The sequence below is a fragment of the Dipteris shenzhenensis genome, chromosome 10 (genome assembly GCF_047967505.1).
Source record: "Dipteris shenzhenensis isolate YYH24624 ecotype China chromosome 10, Dip_SZ_1.0, whole genome shotgun sequence".
Classification (NCBI taxonomy): Eukaryota; Viridiplantae; Streptophyta; class Polypodiopsida; order Gleicheniales; family Dipteridaceae; genus Dipteris; species Dipteris shenzhenensis.
Genome location: NC_141605.1, coordinates 5,561,212 through 5,585,317, shown reverse-complemented (window position 1 = coordinate 5,585,317; position 24,106 = coordinate 5,561,212). Strand labels below are relative to the sequence as shown.

At 42.5% G+C, this 24,106-nt stretch overlaps 1 pseudogene; it reads right to left on the bottom strand.

Annotated features, from left to right (window-relative positions):
• Positions 1 to 202: 202 nt before the first annotated feature.
• On the bottom strand, positions 203 to 621 carry LOC147897313 (cysteine proteinase RD21A-like; annotated as a pseudogene).
• Between the last annotated feature and the right edge of the window lie 23,485 nt (positions 622 to 24,106).

The window sequence follows — 24,106 nt, the reverse complement described above, 5'->3', positions numbered from 1 at the left end:
AGGAAGGGCAGTCTCATGATCAACTCCCTGGTCTATCCAAGAAAATTGCTTCACTGCTTTCCTACTTTAAGGGCAAATCCCTTGTGAAAAAATCCGCAGCACCCTCCTCCATCATCTGGATTGATGTACAAGAAGCACTAGGCCACTGTGTAGGCACCCTGCCTAAAGTTGAAAGTTGATTGATGGACACAATCACAGGTTGCTACACAACAGCGCACAAGAGAGCGTCTTCGTCATCATAAGAGCTCACGTCTGTGTAGCTATCAATCGATACAGCCCGATTGCTCACCCGTCGAGTATCGCAAAACCCTATCTCACCGTCACCCCACTAGAATATGGGTAATCTTCTTCTATATCCACACCGCCAGTGTTTATTACGCACTCCATTGTGAGATACATGTCTCCTCCATCCCATCGTTCGTGTTGTTGTAGCTAACTAATTCCTTCTCAAAAAGGCTCACAAGGCCTCCCGTTGTATGCGTTGGCAACCTCGATAGCCGTAACGATAGTAAAAGCCCAACAGCTTCTGTAGCTCCCTTAATCTTTGATGGGCAAGACCGCACCCTGTTCTCTCCAGTTGTAAGATGTAGCCAGGTGACACATTAGCGAGCCATGCTCCATGGGCAACTGGCCAGCTCCCTCTCCTCACAACACCCACGACTCAGAGCTCCAGGAAACTCAGAGCCCACAGAGCTCCTGGCGATGCCCACAGCAGCATCTGTAAAAATCCACAATGATATCGCCCATCATCAAAATGTTTTGAAGATTCTGATGGCATCTAAAAATTCTAACTGCTTGCTATGGTGACACATGGCTGGTTATCCAACCTTATCACCAAGGGTTTGGTCACAGTTGTGACACATGGCACCCTATCTACCACCTCATCAAGTGCCACATCACTAGCCATGTAAGCAAAGCCATGTCTTTTAATTGGGGAGCCAAATTGGATAAAATTAAGGCCCCCGTAGGAACCTAAGGCAGAGGAACCCCTCTAACCACGGCTAAGGACCAGCTAGAAACTAAAGCTCTGCAAGGAGATAAGGCCCCCCTAACTAGGGGAATCTACACCTGAAAGGGCTGGAGCAATGGTGGCCTATAGGAGGAGAATAAGGAAATTCATGGAAGAAAGGAAGAAGAAAACTCTATTTGGGGAAGAAGAGAGAATCTAGAGGGAATCTTCAAAGAATCTCTTCAAAGGCACTAGGATCTTCAACAAGCTCTGATACCACATGTGAATCCATAGAGGAAGCAATGAGGCACAAATGTAAATATTTATTCCAAGAGTGGTTACATATATAGGCAACTGCCTTCATGTAGGTAGATCCCAAATCCACAATCATCTCCATGATTATCTCAATCAATCACCTCCTATGATCACTCACTCATCACACCAACCTGACACACCTAACTGATGAGTCACTAGAACCTTCTAGCACACCTACACTCACACACTTCTTGCATAGGACTCCAAGCCCATAGGTACACACACACACACATCAATTTTCCCCTTCACCAAGGTACATCTCTCTGCCCTCTTTCCAAGTGCAGTTAGCAAGTACATGACTTGGAGAGATGCGATGTACACTAAGCCCCCGCCAATTTGACTTTGATGATGATATCTTCGGTCTAGGTAACAATAGGAATCCCACCATGTAGGTGAAAATAGAAATCCCCATAATAGAATATCAAGCCCTAGGTGAAAATAGCACCGTTTGCACCTCCAAGAGTCCACACTCATGAAGTATCTTTGGTGAATAGGGATCCCCGTCTGCACCCCATCACACAAGGTAGTAGTTTCACCATGAGGTTGGTGAGTCAGCTTTAGTTGTGGCCCTCCACACTATTAAGGCCCCAACCAGCCCCCCCCTCCCCCCCTTTTTCACTAAGCTGCCCCTCACCCCCCCCTAGAAATTGTTCTAGAGTAAAATCATTTTGTAGGTCCTCGGTAGTTCCTAGAGATGCATTCACTGACCTCGTGTGTGTGGTGGTGGAGGGCTATGGAGAGGGGGAGGAGGTGGTCGGATTAGGAAAATTGAGGTAAGTATTTAAGGGAGAAGCAGTGGGGCGGTTGGCATTAGTGGGCAGGTGGGGGAGTTGAGATGTGTTAGGGTGGGTGCTGGAGTTAAAGATAGCAATGGCCATATGGGTCTCTTCTTCTATTACAAGGCGAGGGTAAGCGACATGCTTGGTGTCAAAATTACTGAAACCTTCATCGAGCATGCGCTATGCATAGCTTCTAGGACTTTATTATAAAAATGGATAATGCTAGCTAGGGGCTTCCCCCGATTGCATTCACGCAACCACCCGAGGCCTTCGGCCATAGAATATGGGGTTCTGGGAGGTTTCTTGGCTTAGACAAGTCCAAAATGTTGGCATTGGCTCGAAAGAGTGAGGATTCCATAAGGCACTTGCACCAACTATGAAAATTTAGGATGATGGTGTAGAAGAGCAGGTTTTGGATATCGTAATCCGCAACAAATTTTAGATCGTTGCTAAAAAAGTCCATGGCAGTGGCGGTGCATAACATAAAAAATGTACATTCGGGGAATTGGGTTAGTGAGGTTGAGGTGGTATTGGATGGAAGCTACCATAAGAATGCTAAAGTGGAAGTGGAAGGTGTCTTCCACTGTTCGGGGCTTAAGGTCATGAGTGCTAAGGTTAGTAGATGTCTAGTGGCCCTCTACTAATTAAGATGCAGCCCTCTGCTAATTAAAGCTCTTCCATGAGCTAATGGATCCGTTGTTGATCCTGCACCCGAATTGTAACTACCTCTGCATGGATATCCTATTGCCTCTTGAATATGTTGTGGGCCATATGCACACCATGTACGAGGACAAGGGTGCAGGTGCTGAAATACATCAAAGGCACACTTGATTATGGCATCACCTATACCAAGGGCAACACCTTGACTGGATTCTATGACTCAGATTGGGCAGGAGACGTGGACAGTAGGAGATCAGTGACAGGTTACTGTTTCTCACATGAATCTAGAGCTGCGTCATGGGTCAGCAAGAAGCAACCTACAGTTGCTCTTTCTTCTATCAAGGCTCAGTACAAATCAGCATGTTTTGCTTCTTGTGAGGCAGTGTGGATGAGGAGGATTTTAGGGGACATGGGTGCAGTGTAGAACAAGCCTACGCAGTTATCATGTGACAAGAGAGAGAGAGAGAGAGAGAGAGAGAGAGAGAGAGAGACAGAGAGACAGAGAGAGAGAGAGAGAGAGTTGAATTAGAGAGAATGATCTTCATCAAACATTCTATATTAAAGCTCAAATAGTTTAAAAAGTTCTTGTGCTTCCTTAACATTCTAGGGATCTTCAATCCTCACATTTAAGGCCTTAAACCTTCAGTTTCACTTTTGTTATATCCTGAGATCACATCTTTGATGCTTCATTTGAGACACCCTGTGAGCCTCCAATTGGTGTAGACTGCATCTATGATGCTTCATTTAAGCCTAAAATAGACCAAAACAAGGTGAAGCCTTTGGGTGATGATTTCTTAATGGCCTCTTTCATTAGCATACCATTACTCAACATATCAACCAAATGTAAAGGTGTTCTAGATAGCACAACACACTTGTCTTCTAGAGCTATGGATTGCAATGACATCGTAGCACCTAAAGAAGAAGGAACTACTTTAGAGATGTTCTCTTTACAAGTATAGTAGTGACTCTTGTAGCAAGGAGAGAGAGAGAGAGAGAGAGAGAGAGAGAGAGAGAGAGAGAGAGAGAGAGTTGAATTAGAGAGAATTATCTTCATCAAACATTTTATATTAAAGCTCAAATAGTTTTAAAAGTTCTTGTGCTTACTTAACATTCTAGGGATCTTCAATCCTCACATTTAAGGCCTTAAACCTTCAGTTTCACTTTTGTTATATCCTAACACCCATGAGGTCTTTAATAGGTGATATGTGTAAGAATTCCATGATATACTTATGTTCATTTCATTAGAGTTTTCCATCCATGCATGTTCATTGTGGAGAGATTTTCGTCCATGCATGTTCATTTCATTATATTTTTTCATACATGCATGTTCATTGTGGAGAGATTTCTACTGAGAGCAAGAGAGTCTAGTTCTAAGAGGAGATTTTTAGCTCTCAACTGCTTCTCCACCAACAATATCTATGTTGCCAAACTTCTTCACATGAAAAAGAGCTCTCCAAACTACGACTTGAAAGGAGCACACTCTTGTGACTCAAGCACCTAAGCATTCAATATCGAAGATATACTCAAGAAAAAAGGAACACTTGAAATGCCTTAAAGAAGTCCTTTAAAAATACAGGGAGTATGGAATTTCTTTCAATCCTCTAAAATGCCAATTCTTGGTCACACACGGAGTAGTCTTGGGACACATAGTCTCTCGACATGGGATTGCAACTGACATGGACAAAATAAAGATCATCATGGAACTCCCCCCCCCCCCCTACTAAATGCCAAGGGAATCCAAGTCTTAATGGGACATGCCAGATACTATAGAAGATTCATACTGAGGTATGCCATGATTGCAAGACCCCTATATAAGCTCATAGTCAACTTCATGTGGATAGATGAATGCAAACAACCATTCAAAACCCTCAAGTGGAGATTGATCACAGCCCCTATTCTGATGGCACCAAATTGGGACATAGAATTTCATGTACATATTGACGGCTCCAATTATGCAGTAGGAGTGTGTTATGTCAACCTGGCAAACACAACAAAGGCTACCTAGTATACTTTGCAAGTAGACAGCTAAATGATATAGAGGTTAATTACACCACAACAAAAAGAGAAGCCTTGGCAATGATCTACAACGTAAAGAAATTTTGGCTATTGACTTTATCTTCTGCAAAGATCACCAAGCCTTATTATATCTTGTCAATTGGCCATGTACCACAGGCCGGATCACTCAAAGGCTTCTACTGCTACAAGAATTCAATTTCAAAATCATGGTGAGAAAAGGAGCTCAACATTTCATTGCCGATCATGTCATGATTGAGAATAGGAGAAGAACCAAAAGGAATAGAAGATGACCTACCAGATGCCACATTATTTCAAATAGATGCTGTGCCTGATTGATGTGCAGACATCATTGGGTACTTAATGGTGGCAAGAAGACCACCTCCTGAAATGAAAGCAGTGGATGCTCGGAAACTAATTCTAAAAGCTGCACCCTATCAACTCATTGTAGAGGACAACTATACAAGATGGGCAAGGACCAAGTTTTAAGGAGATATGTGATGCCACATGAGATCACGCCAATCCTCAGTAAAGCACAAGAAGGCATTGCAAGTGGACATTTCCAAGGGGAAGCAACAGTGAGAAAAGTCCTTCTTGCAAGATACTGGTGGCCGACACTTTGGTCAGATGCCTATGAATATGTCAAAGGCTATGATGTATGCCAACAAACTATTAAACCATAACATAAGGACTTCAATCCCCTAACAACAGCCGTTGCACAAAAACCCTTTGAAAAATGGGGGATTGATTTTGTGGGTCCCATCCATCCAGCAGCAAAAGGAATATAGGCACGCTACATCATTATGGCCACTGATTACTTTACCAAGTGGGATGAAGCTAAAGCTGTCAGAAAGGTAAATGCCATAAGCACAGCAAGGTTATTGTACGAGAATGTAATCACCCGATTGGATAACTCATTGAAATTGTGTTAGATAGAGGCACACATTTTGTCAATGAGGTCATCCAAGAACTCTTGTTTGGCTTTATGGTGATCCATGGAAAGAACACACCTTGCTACCCCCAACAGAATGGACAAGCCGAATCCACCAATAAAATTTGATGTATTGTCCTCACCAAGGTAGTAGAACCAAAGTGTTCTGATTGGGCAGAGAAAGTAGGTGCAGCCTTATGGGCATACCAAACCACACTCAAGGCTAGTACAGGAAATGCACCTTTTCAATTGGTGTATGGCCTTGAAGCAGTGGCCCCACTGGATTTTGTAATACCCAATCTATGCATAGCAGTACAAGAATGTATGGGAGATCATGCATTGCTGAAAGAAAGACTCTACCAATTATAGAAGCATACAAAAACTAGATTAGTTGCCTACCATGCCATGACAACAGAAAAACAAATAATGCATGGTTTGATAGAAACCTCTAAGACAAAGACATCAAGGAAAGTGACTTGGTTCTATTGTACAATACCAAAGTCCATAAGGGCAAGCTCAAATTTCTAGGTCAAGGACCTTATAGAGTCAAAAAAATGAATCCCATCGGAGCTGTGCTACTAGAAACACTGGATGGAATTCTGTTCACAACAACAATAAATGGGAGCCGACTGAAGCACTACTACATCAACATGCAAGCCATCCCCAACAATAATGAAGATTTGGGGGCCCCAAGTCTTCCATAGTTAGGACTAGATTGTATCACAAGCACTCACTAGCATATGTACGCTTTCACACATATAGGTAGTTTCAATTGATTTCAACATAGGGCTCAGAGGTGATGACTGAGTCCTAGCTACCCTATGATTCCCTTAGCAAATTAAGCATATAGGAGGAACATCTACCTCATAGTCATGCATAGCGCACCCACATGTTTTGAGCACCACAAAATTACACAAATAAAAGCCCCAAGAGATACTTGTTTTGGTCCACACACACGGCACCCTCATCACAAAAAGAGTAAAATGCATTAGCCACTCACAAAAGAAACAGGAACTCTTACCACATGGCACCATATTGGCACTGTCAAACTGGTATCTGATTCATGTGTGCAATGCTAGGGTAAAGACAGTCCAATTAGATGACAACGCCATTGACAAAGTGACACCATACCAAACGGCCCAAGCCTCAGCCTCAACAGCCCTCCTCAAATCACCAACTTGAAGAAGGACACGGTCCGGAATCACCGAGACCCAGAGGTCAGCACCAAAATGATTATGGCTAGTGGTTCTGGATAGTGATACTAATGAGCAAATAAATGCAACATGCCAAGAAGAAATGCCACTAAACCAAAGGATCCTAGAGGTAGGAGAAATTGAGGTAGAGTAATTGACTATGAGGATGCAGGTGCAGAACACCTTGATGACCAGACCAACAAAGAGCTAGCAACAGATGGAACAATACAACTTGTATGGCCATGAGTCTCAACGTCCACCATGTCACCCGATGCTTACAACTTCTTGTAGTCAAAGGGACTAGGTAGTCTTTTTGAGAAGCTAAAATCCTTTTTACCAACACTTGCTATGATAGAATACATTTGTCAATTCATAACATCATATAAAAGCAGAGAGTTGGAGAAAGATAAGTATGGCACAATTGATGGGATTTCTCAAGGTGTATACCCCAGGCACACCTTGGGCTCTATGTGTGTGTGCTAGAGGCATAGTTAGGTGCCCATAAGCACTGTTAGGTGGTGGTAGATGCCACATAGGATGATTGAGAGATTCTAGGAGCTGATTGAGGAGATGATTGTGGAGCTTGGTGGCTCATGTAGAGGTGCCTACATATGGACCTCACCTGTCTTCATTCCATAAGCAAGCAAGCATTCTCTTGTTTCATGTTCAGCTTCATGCTTTCCTTTCACTTCTTCAACATGGTATCAGAGCACTATGATCCTCCTTGAGCCCATTTATGCCATGTCATCTTCTTCATCATCTTCTTCTTCTTCACCTTCCTCTCCATTTTGCCCCTTTCTGCCCAACCACTTGGAGGGCTGAGTTCTCTACCTACAAGCAACCATTCCTAGGGTCCTTCTGGCTGGAGAGACCCTTCATATATGAGACCTTCCACGTCAGAGGAATTAGACAATGGTGCCCACAAAACCACACAAGAGTCACCTTCTTCTTGATGCTATTTCATGCAATACAACTTGCTGGAGTAGCCATTCCAAAATTCCTCTAAGCCATGCTTGCACAACATCATGAGCTAGCCCTTGTCTAGATTTGAAGTGAAATGGTCCACCAGGGAGGGAGAAACAGATGAAAAACTAGCGACATTCAAGCTGCTGGCTATGGCGACGTGACGCGGCATTTCGCCTCTCTTCTTCAATGGGTCTTCTCTGGTATACCAGCTTTATTTCTACCTAGAAAGACCTCTTTTCTTTGCTTTGAAGAGTGAGATACAAGCCCTCCAAGATCAGGCCTTTGTTTTGGACAGTTTTGACAATGTTGTGAGTTTGATGCTACATTAGATGCTACTTTAGCTCTGATGGTTTTAAGTGTTGAATAGCATTAGTACAATTGTGGCTATAGCTTTCCTTTAGGTTGCTATACCTGGATTTGCTTGGAATACTTTCATTTAGCCACCTCTATGAAGCATGCAAGTTGAAGTATCATTTCCATTATGTTTTTTAGTATGGAATTTGGTTACAAGTCTTTGCTACACTAAATGCTTGTACTTTGAAAGCTTTTCAACTCTTTCTAGCCTTGTAAGAGAGTAGACACTACCCATTCTCGGTTAGACCCTCTCATGGCTACCTTCTTGAATATGGATAAGTTCAATGGTAAAGGCTTTCACACATGGCAGATGAAAGTTAAGTTTGCATTGATGAGGGAAATCCTCTGGGGGCTTGCCAAACCTGCTTCAACTTCTTCTTCAACAGCCTCTAATGCTAGAAAATCCTCAGCTCCTACACACCCGGCACGAGATCTTGCTAGAGACGAGAAAGCCTATGGCATTATTGCTCTTGGCTTAGGAGATGAGTATATTCATCACATTTCTGATTTGGAGTCTCCTTCTGAAGCTTGGTAGAAGCTTGATATTATTTTTGGTGCTAGCTCTCACATCTCAAAATTGTCACTTAAGATTGCTTTCTTTGAATTGAAGATGGCTAGTGGCACTCCCTTGGCTGCCCATATCAATCACATGCGGAGTCTCATGACTCAACTTGCTTCTATCAACTCTCCAATCACTACAGATGATGCAATGGTAGTATTGCTCAAAAGTATGCCTGAAGATTATGATCATGTTGTTATCGCATTGAAAAATCTTCCTTATCCTACTCTTGAAGGTCTTATTACTGCTCTTCAAGAAGAAGAAAGGCACAAGGAACTTCAGAGAGGCAATGACATAGCCTATGCCATAAAAACTCAAATGCACAAGTTTTCACCCTGCAAACATTGTGGGAAGACTAATCACCTCTCAAAAGATTGCTTCAAGATCAATCCTTGCAAATATTATGGCAAAAACAATCACCATGAAAAGTTTTGTAAGGCCAAAAAGGAAGCAACTACAAAACCAGAAACTGCCAATTTACTTTCAGTTGATGTGCCTCTACAAGATGAGGCCTCCTATGATGATTATGCTTTTTGAACCATCTCCATATATGCTCCAGATCTCTCTTTTATGTTGAGTCAAGGTACTCTGCCTGGATAGTCCTCTAAAATGAATGGAATAAACTATTGTGTTCTTTGTAAACAATTCTAGTCACCATATGATGTAGGCCATGTGTATGTGTTTTGCTCCATGGTACCTCTTGCAGACATTGTGTGCATGTACACGCAGGGGAGATAACCATTGGAAGGTCTTATGTATCCCTTTGTTTACTTCACACCCTTGGGAACCCTTGCTAGCATGAGATCCTAGTCATAGATTTATCCTTGACCACCATGAGATGGCATGAGAAACTATGAGACTAGATGTATCCTTGACATAGCCTAAGGCATTCCCTTGAGGGGGGTTTGATGGGATATCTCAAGGTGTATGCCCTAGGCACAACTTGGGTTCTATGTGTGTGTGCTAGAGGCATAGTTAGGTGCCCATAAGCACTGTTAGGTGGTGGTAGATACCACATAGGATGATTGAGAGATTCTAGGAGTTGATTGAGGAGATGATTAAGGAGATGATCATGGAGCTTGGTGGCTCATGTAGAGGTACCTACATATGGACCTCACCTTTCTTCATTCCATAAGCAAGCAAGCATTCTCTTGTTTTATGTTCAGCTTCATGCTTTCCTTTCACTTCTTCAACAACAGCAACACATAAAGAAAAGCCCTTACAGATCTACCTCAATAGATCCAATATGCAGGAGGCTTTCTCATTTCTAGAGGCACAAGAAGAATATCCAAAGAAACATTTGGATGCAAGATTCTCTGAAATTCAAGATTTATTCCCACCTAATACAAAGACACAAAGCCACAAAGCGGGGGAATACGCCATGATATGATTTTGGATCCCATATGCAAAGAGGCAGTTAAATTTTTGGCTGACATTTTCAATCATATAGGAGTGAGAAAAAACTATATGCCAGTAAAAACTCTTACACTCCTTGGTAGAGCAAAACTACAAGACTGGGCTCAACACATATCCTTGCTGCTAACCAATTATGTATCCACTACACATAATGGCAAAAGCTACATTGCCCATCTATTGGCCATAATAATTGGGGTTGCAATAGAGCAAGAGGATGACTCTACACCCTTCTCAACACAGCATATAGAAGACTTTGAAACATTGATATTATCACCATAATGGGAATTAGACCCTCCACCTACTCTCAATATAGATAGCATGGATGGGCAACAATTCAAACAGATTCTAGAGAATGGTAATGTGGAACTCTGCCAAAGAATACTGCAACTCAATTCAGTATTGCTCCCACAATAGAAGGACTCAAGCATGGAAATCCAAGAGGATACCATGCCACATAATGACTTTGCAAGAGAGCCAAATAGCATGCCTCTCTGAGAATCACAAGTCACCAACGTTGATGACTCCATGATTCTAGAGTCACAACCCCCCAAATGTCTCTAGAGTCACAACCCCCCAAATGCCTCTCCAAGAATCACAAGTCACCAACGTTGATGACTCCACGACTCTAGAGTCACAACCCCCCAAATGTCTCTAGTGGCACCATACAACATATTGCTTTTCAAGAAATAGATCAAAATTCCACATGGGCACATGGGAGTCAATTGTATGTCCAATACATGCAAGGCCATAGCACATTCTAGATCATACAACATCACAGGCAATAGCTACAACAATGGTCTCAATTATTTGCTACCATGGCGTCAGATGAGTAGGAAAGAGAAATGGAAAGATAGATGCTCCCATCACTCCAATCCAAGTTGCAAAGTGCCGAGACTAAAATTATGAAGCTCAAGGAAAGCATGGCAAAACAAATGCAACAACAGCTCCTTGCACACAATGCTCTAGTAGAAAGTACAAAGGATGCCCTACAAGCCATGGTTTCTCTCTAAGAAAAACACCTACAGGTATCTGATGCGTTGAACCAAAAGGAAAAGGTCAAGTTATCCCTCTCCCATATGCAAGCCACTCGTGATGATATCAAGAAGGAAATGGTGCACTTAAATGAAAAATTTCTACTTAAAGAGGATCAGCTCCATGCCACATTAGACACAAACAATGAGTTGCCGAACAGTCTTAAAGAAGATGAACGTCAAATTCAAGCACTAGAGAAGGAATGCATGGCATCAAGAGAGATACTTGTGCACACCAAAGCAGAATTGGATGCTCAAGAGCAAGGGATACTCCAACTCCGCATGCTTAATGATCAATTTCTAGGGCATCCAAAAGCAGCTCAATAGTTCAATAGTCTAAAGCTTGCATACACCTCCACATTGGGTAAGTATAAAGACAAGTGCATGGAGTGGCAAAATCAAAAGGCAATAATTTCTAAGTTGGAAATTCAACTACTCGGTTAAGGTGATGATGATGCGGAGGGGTCAACACAAGATCTTTTGCTACAAGGCATCACTACATTATACCAAGAGCTTGTTGCAGTCCTCTAGCAAGAGGATCACCTTGAAGGAAGAATATGTATACTTTGGAAACACTTGCAAATCAAAATGTTACATGCAATATCTGGTCTTGATTAGACCAGACCAGTAAGCACAAAGACTCTGCAAGATCTATGCCAGCATATGGATGAAGACGAGAAGAATGTGTTCTGTCTCTCAGTGCATGCAAATCTCATACGGCTAAAGGCTGATGTAATACTACTATATGAATGCTTGATGGGAAGCCCCCCTCTTCGGGTAGTAGCTGGACTCCTACCCTTACTGTAGTTACAATCACTAGCAACTTCCATGGGATATAACTCCAAGAAAAGTCCAATATTTAAGCTGTCAATGCCTACAAGAAGCGACAAGGAGCTTCTAGAGGAATATGTGGTCTACCTTCACAATCTAATCTCCTCTATCTTGCCACTCTGTATTCTGATCTACTCACATCCCTTCCTAACTCTAGTACTATCCTCCATACCTTTCCAAAAATCCATGCTAACCCGTATTCCTTGCCATGACTCTTTGCCCATGCCTTTCAACACTATCGCCTAATCCAAGAATCTAGCTCCTACCAATCTAACTTTTTTCCAACACTTAACAATCCAACCCTTGAGGATTATCAAGTTGCTAAATCAATTTGCCCTCTCTCCCTCCACTTTCCACCAACATCCCTACTTCTACCTTCTCAAATTCACTACTTGCTTCGACCTCAAGCTTTTCCCCTATAACCTCTTCCTCTCCCCCAAGACCACATATTCCTCCAATCTCCCTTGAGTTTTCAATGGAAGACACCATTAATGATTCCATCAATGAGCTTCAAGAATTGGATAATCCAATTTGCACACCCACATGGGAGTTGCAACAAGATACAGATAGGATTCCCATGCTCGGTAATCCCATTGGTGATTTTTGGAGGCAATACCCAAACATGCAATCAAGAGGAGGATGGGAACTCTTTGGAATTTCAATGAGTATCTACCAAGCATAAATCATTCCAGATATCAGCATGAAATTAGAGCCACAACCTATTTGGCAAAGCTGCTCAATGAACATAGGTAGATGCTCAAACAACAAGCCACCTCTTTCAAAGAGCCATATATCTTCAAGGGCGTTATGTGTGTTTGTTTGAATAAATGGTTGACATTGGCTTCCTAAAAACTGAGCAAAAAATCTACGGTGGTTGTGGATTACAAGGAAACGATCGACAACAAGCTCGCTCCATCCATCACTGCTGCCATCTTTACCATACTCATTGGGTAAAGACAACTACAACACAACATCGTCTGCAGACCCAACCATAACTTGAGGACGGGTAATCAAATCAGTCTAGGGGAGTTGTTAACCCTATGGCAACAAGGGCCAGAAGTGCAGTCTAGGACAACAACTATGAGAGCATTGTGTGTGTAGAGTAGCGACAAAGCTCCGCTTGTAATATCTTGATCTTGAAAGATGGTATGATAAATATGAAAGGATGAGGATGGCCAAAATCCTTTTAAGAAAAGATCCAATCATACTTGCAAAATTAGGATCTAGAGAGAGAAAGACTAAAGCCTACACTTTTTGAGGTCCCTCCACTTTGTGTAGAGACCCAAAAGGTCCCCCCATCTTGTGTAGAGACCCAAAAGGTCCCCCCCAGAAGTGGAGGGACTCTTGTCCAAAAGGTCTCCTACAAAAGAGGTCCCAGCACGGAGCTACCTATGGATTGTGTAGAGACCAACATGTATAAATATCTCTTTATGGAATGAAGCTCCCACTCTTTGGGGTTCAGTGTTCAAGCTCAATATTGTGTTCATGCAATTGATCTCCATTGCGTCCATGCTCTCTTACACTATCGTGTTCTAGCATGCCCTTACCCTTGCACTCTCTAACCTTGTACTCCCTCCTCCTCCTCCTTCCTCCCTCTTCCTCCCTCCTCCTCCTCCTCCTCTTGCCTCCTCCTTCTCCTCCATCTCCTCCTCCCCCCTCCTCCTCCTCCTCCTCCTCCTCCTTCCTCCTCCTCCTCCTATCTCCTTCTCTTTTCTCCTCCTTCCTTCCTCCTCCTCCTCCTCCTCTCTTCTCCTCCTCCTCCCTCCTTCTCCTCCTCCTTCCTCCCTCCTTCTTCTCCCTCCTCCTCCTCCCTCCTCCTCTTGCTCCTCCCTCCCTCCTCCTCAACCCTTACCCCTCAAATCCACGAAGGTGACTAGCTCTCCACTCCTGAACCTTGGACTCCTCCTTAACATTGCAACCCCCTCTGAACCCTAGAACTCCTAGTTAGCTCTCTCAACCCTGTCCCCCTTTCGAACCCTGAAATCCCCTTCTAAACCCTTGAACTCCCCTGGAGGCGAGAGCCTCCATCAATCGTTATAATCAAGCCCTCTTTCTCATTCACACGCACATGAGATCTACTTTCCATGCCTACAACTCTCACCGGAACATGACCCAAGGACCTATGCTACACTTGTGAACACCTATGCTACAATGAGCAACGACACGACTGAAGGTGACTAACACCCTCGAAACCTGCACTAAGGTAAAATAGAGACAATAATATGGGATGATCAACATCACAGCTTTTGTGCTATGCTTGAGTTGATTGGAAGGTATAACTTGTCACCTCTAGAAGCCCGCTTTGTGAGTTTTATATTTCTCAGATTGCTGCCATAGTGGCCAACTAGTATCATGGTTTGTAATTGGGTAGTTGACCTCAGAGGCTAGGTGAATTCCAAAGGAAAAGATCTCTCTTGACTTTCCTGCACTGATTTTGCTCTACCCCCACTTGCAGATATTCCCAAATGTATGCAAGCTATGTGGCAACATCATGCTTCATACAACTCTATCAAAGTGTGGGAGGCTTGATTATTTAGGGGGTGGTCACTTACCCCTTCGGGCCGATTGAGGTTTATGCTTTGGCGACGGCTAGTGATAGAGAAATTCCAAACGAAGGATAGGATCATGAAGTGGAAGGATGAAGCTCCCTTGATCTACCCCTTTTTTCAAGTGTGTTTGGAGAGTCATTTCCATTTATTTTGGGAGTGTGTGTTGTCTCGCAATATATGGTAGTATTTGCATAGGAGGTTGCAGCTTGTACATATCTACATTCCTTTACCATGGAAAGTAGTTTTCTTAGGGTAAGAATGTTATGATGATTTCTTAGGAAAAAATATGGCATATCATTAGAGCTAAGGTAATTCACCATATATGGGCTATGCACAATCTAATTGTATTTTATCATGCTGAATTGCCTCCTACTTTTGTGTGGTAGGTTCACGATGGGATCTTGGATGTACTTTATTATTGAGACTCTGCATAGTCTGTTGCAGCAAATGACATTAGGCCATGCTTGAGAGAGGGCCATTGAGCTATTGATCTTTTTTCCTTTGAATAAAATATAATTTTTTGTTTGCAAAAAAGAAAAAGAATGTAAATAAAAGAAATTATCAAAAAAGCCTTACCACTTGGCTCCACTTAGAGCACCATACTAACACCTTCTTCCTTGGAGCCTATCACATAAGGAAGACCTTAAAGAAGCTTGACAATTGATCATGACCTTTTTCTTAGACCTCATTTTGTATTTTAAATCTTTAAAATTTTACCAAAGAGTATACTAAATTCTTTTTAACTAAAACCCATTCTAATATTAAATCAAAATGAGGGAGATAAATTTCTTGTAATCAATAAAAGAGGATCGACCATCATCAACCTTTATGTAATGTTAAATTTAAGCAATAAATTCATACTGCAAAACCACAATGCTAAGCTACCATTATTAAATTACTATTAAAAACCTACTAACATACGAAATAATCTATCCATTCCTAACCAAAAAAAAAAGGATCTCTATAACAATCGACATCTATAGTGTAAGAAAGAAAGAAATTATATAACATATTTATAAACTATATGTAAAGTTTAACTAAGCTAACTCTTATATATAACAATATATAAGAGATAATGGCTCACTAAAGCCATGAATGAAGAAAAATCCTAGGGCAAAATCCAATTTTGATGATGAAAGATAACCTACATAAGAGGTTCATGCACATCTTACACGGATCGAATCTTCTTTAAATACATTAGTGTGCCCGCAAAAATCTTTATTAAAAATTAGCACATTGTTAAAACCATATTTTATTAGAACCATTCTTTTTAAAGTAATAATAGTCTAATTCCATTGGACCACCAATTACTATGACGGACCCATAAGTATCCAATCCATATCAACATAACCTCTATGATATGAAAGTGTTAAAGAACTCTCCCCCAAAAAAATCAACATGAAAATAAATAGATCAACATGACAAACATGGTAAATGATTCTAGACAATCATGATAAATAAAGGGCTACCTCCCAAAGCAATAAGACAAACCATGCCATTGATTCTAGACTATAAGATAAGACATGACGCAAAAATTGTATGGTGCTAAGGCTTTAAAGCAGGATCGACTGGCACGACACAAGTTACATAGCCACTGGATTACACGCATGGCAACCTAGCTACATGCTCACAATAAGCCATAACCCAAGGACGAGTAATAAAATGGATCTGGGAGTATGTTGTCTCTGTGGCAACATGGACTTAGGTAGTACAAAATGTGTGTGTAGAGTAGCAGCAAAGCTCCACTTGTACTTGCATAAGGCTAGGAATAATCTCTCTTAGGAATCCTCAACATGCAAGTCCTACGTGCGAGTTCTACATGCAACATGTGAGTTCTACATGCAAGTCCTACATGCAACTTGCAACTCCTACATGCAGCTTCTATATGCAAGTTGTACATGTAGAGAGACATGCAGAGAGAGAAGCTCTCCAACTTGTATAAATACCCCATAATGGAATAAAGGCCACACTCTTTGGGGCATTGTGTTGAGTTCTACTTTGGTATTGCAAGCAATTGTCTCAAGTGTCCATGCTTCCTTACACTCCATGTCCAAAAGCATGTCCTAACCTTGCAACTCCTCCTCCCCTCTCCTCCAACCTTGCAACCCATCCTCTCCCTCTCCTCCTCCCCCATCCTCCTCCTCCTCCTCCTCCTCCTCCCTCCTCCTCCTTCCCTCTCTCTCTCTTTTTCCCCATGCTCTTACATCTTCTTCCTCTCCCACTCCTATGCTCCCCCTAAACCCTTAGTTCCTTAACCCTTAAACCTCCATGATCTACGAGGGAGATGAGTTCTCTACCATGTACTCTACCCTGAACCTTGGATCCTCCATCTAACCCTTGAAACCCTTCTAAACTTTGGAACCTCATCTAAACTTTGGAACCTCTCTCTAAACCTTTGAACCTCCCTCTAAAACTTAAACCTCCCTCTAACCCTTAAAATCCTCCTAAACCCTTCAACCCCCAATGAAGGCAAAAGCTTCATTACCTCAACCGTGATGATGCATGTTCCTTTCACACATGCATGCACTATGTTTGCTTGCCATATTTAAGCCTACGTCTCTCACCTGAATATGACTCGGGGTCTTAAGCTACACTTATACTACAAACAACAACCCTGATATATATGTAGGTGACAAAAAGCCTCGGAACCCTCCATACTGAGAATACCCCATTCTTCTTGTGGAAGCCATAGGAAAGAGCCAACATTTGGCGCTACTACTAGGGGGATCAAACCCGGGTCACCTGCGTGACAGGTGGGAATACTTACCACTATACTACAAAGACTCTTTGGGGCATTGTGTTGAGTTCTACTTTGGTATTCCAAGCAATTGTCTCAAGTGTCCATGCTTCCTTGCACTCCACATCCAAAAGCATGTCCTAACCTTGCAACTCCTCCTCCCCTCTCCTCCAACCTTGAAACCCATCCTCTCCCTCTCCTCCTCCCCTCTCCTCCTCCCCCATCCTCCTCCTCCTCCTCCTCCTCCTCCCTCCTCCTCCCTGCTCCTCCTCCCTCCTTCTCTCTCTCCTTTCCCCCATGCTCTTACATCTTCTTCCTCTCCCACTCCTATGCTCCCCCTAAACCCTTAGTTCCTCAACCCTTAAACCTCCATGATCTACGAGGGAGACAAGTTCTCCATAGAACAACGACCTCCCACAACTCCATACTACATAAATGACTCAATTGTAGTCCACTTCTCCAACACGTAGCCCTGCTCATGACTCGATGGAACTACACGGACGGTAACAGAATCTTTGAAGATTCCGGTTCTCCATTGAACGACACGTGGCATCCTATCCTTCAAGGGTACCACACTTTAAGCTTGGTCAAGGACTAGCCATATGGCACCTTATCCTCTCCAGTGCCATGTCATCTTATCTATCACGTGGTAGATAAGGCTCTCACACAGTTTTGACATGTGGCATGATTGCCACATCAGCTTATTCATAGCTCCACATCATATGTCGACTGCCACATCAGTAGTCTAGTCAACACTACCATGTCATCTACCATGGTGGTAGTCCACCTCAGCAAGCCACATCAGCAGGCCACCTCAGTTGCCACATCATATGGCTACATCAGCAGAGCCATGTCATCATTGCCCAATCAATTACTGCCACCTCATCAGTGCCATGTGGCACACTTACCCCTGCAGGCACAATTATCACTCTGTAGGCACACTATGCACCTTGCACGTGCACACAGTTGCCACCTCAGCACACTGCTCCACTGGCACACCAATTGCTAAGCACATTGCCACATCATCACTCCATGTGACTCACAGTGACACATCAACACTGCACATTTCACTCTTTTTTGCCCCTCCACCTAGATCAAGCTGTATCTCTTGATCTAGGAGGAATTTGAGGGTGCTACAAAAAGGTGAGACGATCGATTGTTTGTGCTCTATGTGCTTGTCACATCATGCACACATTTTGGTGCAAGTTACACTCACTTTTGAGCCTCGTCGTGACATATCCACTTCCTACATGCACATAAGCCTCTACATTGATGCATCTGACCCAGCACTTAAAAAGAACAAAAGAAAAGAAATTATTTGTTGTTCTTTCACTGATTGATAGTTGGTATAGATCTAGATTAGAGTAGACTAGATCAGCATAGAGGGGACGCTTTGAATCTCCCCAAGTTGCCAATCTAAGCCATGCCGGAAATTCTCGACTAGTACCTACTCAGAGTTAGTCCATATGCTCACATATGGTTTCACATCATCACATTACCTAAAACCTGGCATTCATCAGTTCAGTGAGTAGACTTTAGAGTGTTCAAAGGCATTGTCGATTGTTCGGTGGATAGATAGCACATGATTTTATTTATACACACATGCCATCATTGTAAAGCCTATTCGGCTATTTCACGGCATTGTGCACATCATTTCAGCCGTGTAAAGCCTCTTGGCTATTCCTGGCATCATTTGCCACAAGCCTTGTAATTCAGATCAGCTTTTATCTATTGCAGTTCTATCTTCACCGTCAATAGTTCAGATTTCACTTGGCATAGTCAGTGCTTTGCAATTGATTCATATAGTGATTTTCATGACACTTTGAGTACATTCCTTGCACCATGTCTATGATTAGCAACCTCAATCTGGAGGCATCTGCTAAGGTAGACAACTCCAATTATGGCACATGGAAATACCAAATGGAGACCATTCTTGTACTTCAGGAAAAATGGGAGTATGTCGATGGATCTACACCTAGGCCATTGGACGATCTAGCCTCCAGTAGCTCTACTCCACTTGTTGTCACAGCACTAGCAATAGTTTCTACAGCTACACAAACAGCTTCTGCACCTGTAACAGATCTTGCCATTGCCTGAGCTCAGGCAGAATGGGATAAGAAAGATAAGTACGCATATCACCTGATCAAGCAGAATGTGCAAGATGTCATGCTAGGACCATGAACCCAGCAGAAATGGTTCAAGTCATCCTAAATGGACTAGGAGAGGGATACGAGAATCTAGTCAAAAGTATTGCCATCCAAGGGCAAATTCCAACATTGGAAGAGCTCCAGTCAATCCTACTTGGCGAAGAACTTAGAACTCAAGCCATTCACGCTCAAAAAGGTCATTCTAATGATCAGGCATTCACAGCTTTAGACATAAGGAAAGGCAGAGGTAGATCATTCCCGCAAACTGGTCATCATTAGCAACAAAATCAAAGTCAGCATCAGCATCATCCTCAGCAACATCAGAATCAGTAAAGAGGAAATCATTCCAACCGAGGAAGTTTCCAAGGATGAGGGAATGCATCCACCAATGTGTCAAACATTTAGTGCAAATACTGTAATAAGTTTGGACACTATGAAAGAGATTGCCGCAAGAAGCAATACAACCAAGGCGATCAATCTAGTAATAATCGAGGGAATTTTCATAGTAGAGGAAATTATCGTGGTGGACATTCTAGTCATAATCATTTTGCAAATGAACATGGGAATATGTTTCTTGTAAATGAGGAAATACAGCAAACTGATACAGTGTACCTAGACATTGATTTCAATACAAAAGAGGATTTCAGCTATCAAGTCGACCAAGTAGATCAAGATCCTTGGTGTATCGATAGCGGTGCATCATCTCATATGACAAATCATCAGGAATGGTTTACAAAGATGAAGCCATTAGAAGGTCAAAAGAATGTCATCTACATAGCAGAGATAATACACCAAATCCAGTTCAAGGGACATGTATTATCCCTAGCAATTTCACTAGTACGAAAGGGTTGGTGAAGATGTACTCTATGTTCCGAAGCTTAGCAAAAACCTCATGTTAGTAGATCAAATGAGGGAACACAACTATTGAGTCACCTTCTATAGAGATAAATGCATTATCAGATAAATCCAAAAGATGTTAGCTAGTACAAAAGCTGTCAGGGAAGGGATACTTGTACAGAATGCTAGCTACAGTACTAGATCAGCATGCCATGTCAGCTCAACCACAACAGATGCCACTATTTGCAAAATGGCACCAAAGATATGGCCATGTCAACTTCAAGTACTTGTTAGATCTCAAGAATCAGAATATGGCAATTGGGATTCCAAAGCTAGAGTTTCTTGGAAAAGTTTGTTAAGCATGCTGCTTAGGCAAACAAAAGCGAACCAACTTTGGCAGAAGTACCTCTTGTGCACGAGGTATTCTTGATTTGATTCATACAGATGTATGGAGTTATGCCCAGACCCGCAGCGTCAATGGTTCACTTTACTACTTGGCTTTCATCGACAACTGGGTCTACTTTCTGAAAGAGAAATTTGAAGTGTTTTCTAGATTTCAAGAATTCAAAGCCATGGTAGAAAACCAAACAGGCAGAAAGATCAAAGTCATGAGATCAGATAGAGGAGGTGAATACATGTCTTCAGCATTCATGAACTCTTGCAAAAGTCATGGCATTTGAAGACAATTCACATGTGTAGATACTCCTTAGCAGAATGCAAGAGCTGAAAGGAAGAATGGGACTTTAACAGATAGTGCTAGCTAGAGCAATGCTTAGTGAGAAGCATATTCCAAATCAATATTGGGCAGAAGCAATAGCCACTATGAACTACTTGCTTAATTGGCTTCCAACCGAACCGATTCAGGGTATGACACCTGTGAAAGCAAGAGATCAAGGAGGCTCAGAGCACACTGAATAAGACATGAGAGGGAGATAGCAAATGTATATCTCATTCAAAAATACAAGATAGGCTTCTTATATAGAGAGAGCCCTTAGAATAGTCAACACTTGTGGGATCCTCTGATCCACATCTCTCCTTGCAGATATCCTTGGTCCACATCTCCACACCATGTAGTCCACATCCTAGGGTGGCTACTTTAATTCTTTCCTATACCATACCTTAGCCTCTAATATGGCACCATAGCTCAACACCTTCCCTTGGTGCCATGATCCATTGGCTACCGCAAGGTGGTCAAATGTGAGTTTACATTCCATAACCTCCCCTTAGTGCATACCTTGCTACATAAGGTGGTCAAGTGTGGCTTTTACATGTCAATACCTCCCCTGAGTGCTTACATGGCTACTTGCAGGTGGTCAAGCTTGATTTACAAGAATATAGGCTAAAGGTGGAAAGATTTTTTCTTTTTAATACATGTTATCGATGGCGTTCTCTTCTTTGATTGATGTAGCTTGATGCATGATGCTTTTTTCTTCCATGTACATTAATGCTTTATGTGTGGATGCCATGTTCTATGCTATGGTCATCTCATGTACTTGTGCTTCCGACATGCTTTTTGCGTTCATGCGTTGCTTTAGCATTTGTTGCAAAGGTCTTACCATGAGCTTTATTTTGCTTCAATGGCAATGTCTAATTGCTAACAATAATTTTGTCTTGACAGGTGTGTAGAGCTTAAAAAGGCGATGACTTTTTCTTTTTGGAGCATGTGCAACTTCTTCCTGGATTGGAAGTTATGGCTTGTTGAAGTTTTGATCAAAAAAAGGGGCCATTGATGATGTGGCATAGGGATTCATATGCAAATTCCAAAGTGTGCCTAGCAGGGGCTTATGTGCTTAGGTAGCACTGAGTTGACTAAACCCTTGACCTAACCCAGCTTGTGGAAACTTGACTCTGGTAAGTTAGCTTAACTAGACATACTCAAACAAGGTTAGAGACACTAAACCATGGTTAGTTTCAACCTTGCCAGCCACGTGTCAATCAATGGTGACCTAGCAAGAAAACCTTAAAAACCTTTGAAGCAAAGTCTGATCATGATGGCATCATCGTTTGGAGGGATTTTGCTCGTAGATTGTCCGTTTGTGCACTCTAGGGAGTTGTGAGTGGGCGTCGTCTCTATGATGAGTCAAATTTCCTTGATGGAGCAGCCAGTGCTATGAACTTGGGTGGTAGATGTTACCAATTGGAGAGGCGTGGAGGAATGGCAAGGCGGTGCTATGTTGGAGAGCCATCGTTGAGGCTTTGGAGGGTGCAATACACTGAAGCTCATCGTTGGAGCTTTGGAGAACTTAGTTGCAAAGCCGTGCAGTGAGCCACGTTGTGGAAGAGCTAGTTTACATGTGGGTGATGTTCTACTAGTGTAGAGCAAAGTGGAGCGGCTACTATGGCGCTGTGTGCCGGTCGTGTTGAGTTGCAGGGGCTAGAAATCGGACAAGCTGAAGGCATCAATGAATGAGTCGTGCATGGGCTATAGTATTGTTGTTGAGTCACCTCAGCCGTTATGGGCTACCAGGCTATAGAGCCATCTCTCGGGCTACTAGAAGCCCACTAGAAGAGGCTCTTTGAAGCATCAGTGCCTTAGGCCATTGATGAAACTATAGCCATCTATGGGCGGGAGGTTGGAAGGCATTAATTTGTTTGGTCTCTATAGTCCAAGGCTATTGTGGTAGATGCCTTTGACATCATGAAGGATTGCAGTAGCTTGTTGAAGGGTCCATGTAGGAGTCACCTTGTTGAGATGAGCTCATGGCCTTTGTGCTTGTAGGTCGTTGCTTGTAGGAGGTGCCTCATGGGTTGTAGGCTCTAAAGTTCTCTCTCTTCCTCAAGGAAACTCTCTCTTGATACAGAAATCTCTCTCGACTGTCTCAAAATAGAAACTTCATGATCCCTTTCTCTCTGAGAACTAGCTCTTTCTCTCAATGCAAACCTTTCTCTCTCACTCAAAGTACAAATGATGATGAACAGTCTCTCTCAACATAGATCTCTCAACTCATAATCTTTTGATGGATGGAATTCCTTTTGCAATGGAAGAATCTCTCCCTAATGGAGTGATGGAAATTTCTTTCAAGAACAATGAATTGAATGGAAGGAGATTAACGAAAATCTCTCAAACTCTCATGGACGGAATTTCAATGAACGAAATTTTCTATCAATAGATGGGAGTCTCTCACCGAAAGTGAACTCTCACAAGAACACTCAAGATAACTCTCAATCACTCTCACTCTCTCAAGGATCGCAATGCCTCAACGGAAGGCAAGGGAGCTTTGATACCATGTGAAAGCAAGAGATCAAGGAGGCTCAAAGCACACTAAATAAGACATGAGAGGGAGATAGCAAATGTATATCTCATTCAAAAATACAAGATAGGCTTCTTATATAGAGACAGCCCTTAGAATAGTCAACACTTGTGGGATCCTTTGATCCACATCTCTCCTTGTGGATATCCTTGGTCCACATCTCCACATCATGTAGTCCACATCCTAGGGTGGCTACTTTAATTCTTTCCTATACCATACCTTAGCCTCTAATATGTGCTCATGGCACCATATCTCAACAACACCTTATGAAGCATTCACTGGACATAAGCCACACATTGGGCATCTCCGCATATTTGGTTGCATAGCATATGCCCACATACATGATGATCATCATAGGAAATTGGATGCGAAGTCATGCAAATGCATCATGGTTGGCTACAATGAAGAAAGCAAAGCATACAAGTTGTATGATCCCATCAACCGCAAGGTCATTGTCTCCAAAGATGTAATCTTTGATGAGATGAAGAAAGGAAAGAATTGCTAGCAACACCCCAAGCAGAGCCACAATGGCTCAGATGGTCTACTAGGGAAAGCAAACCTCCAGCTAGATTGACATATGCTCAAAAA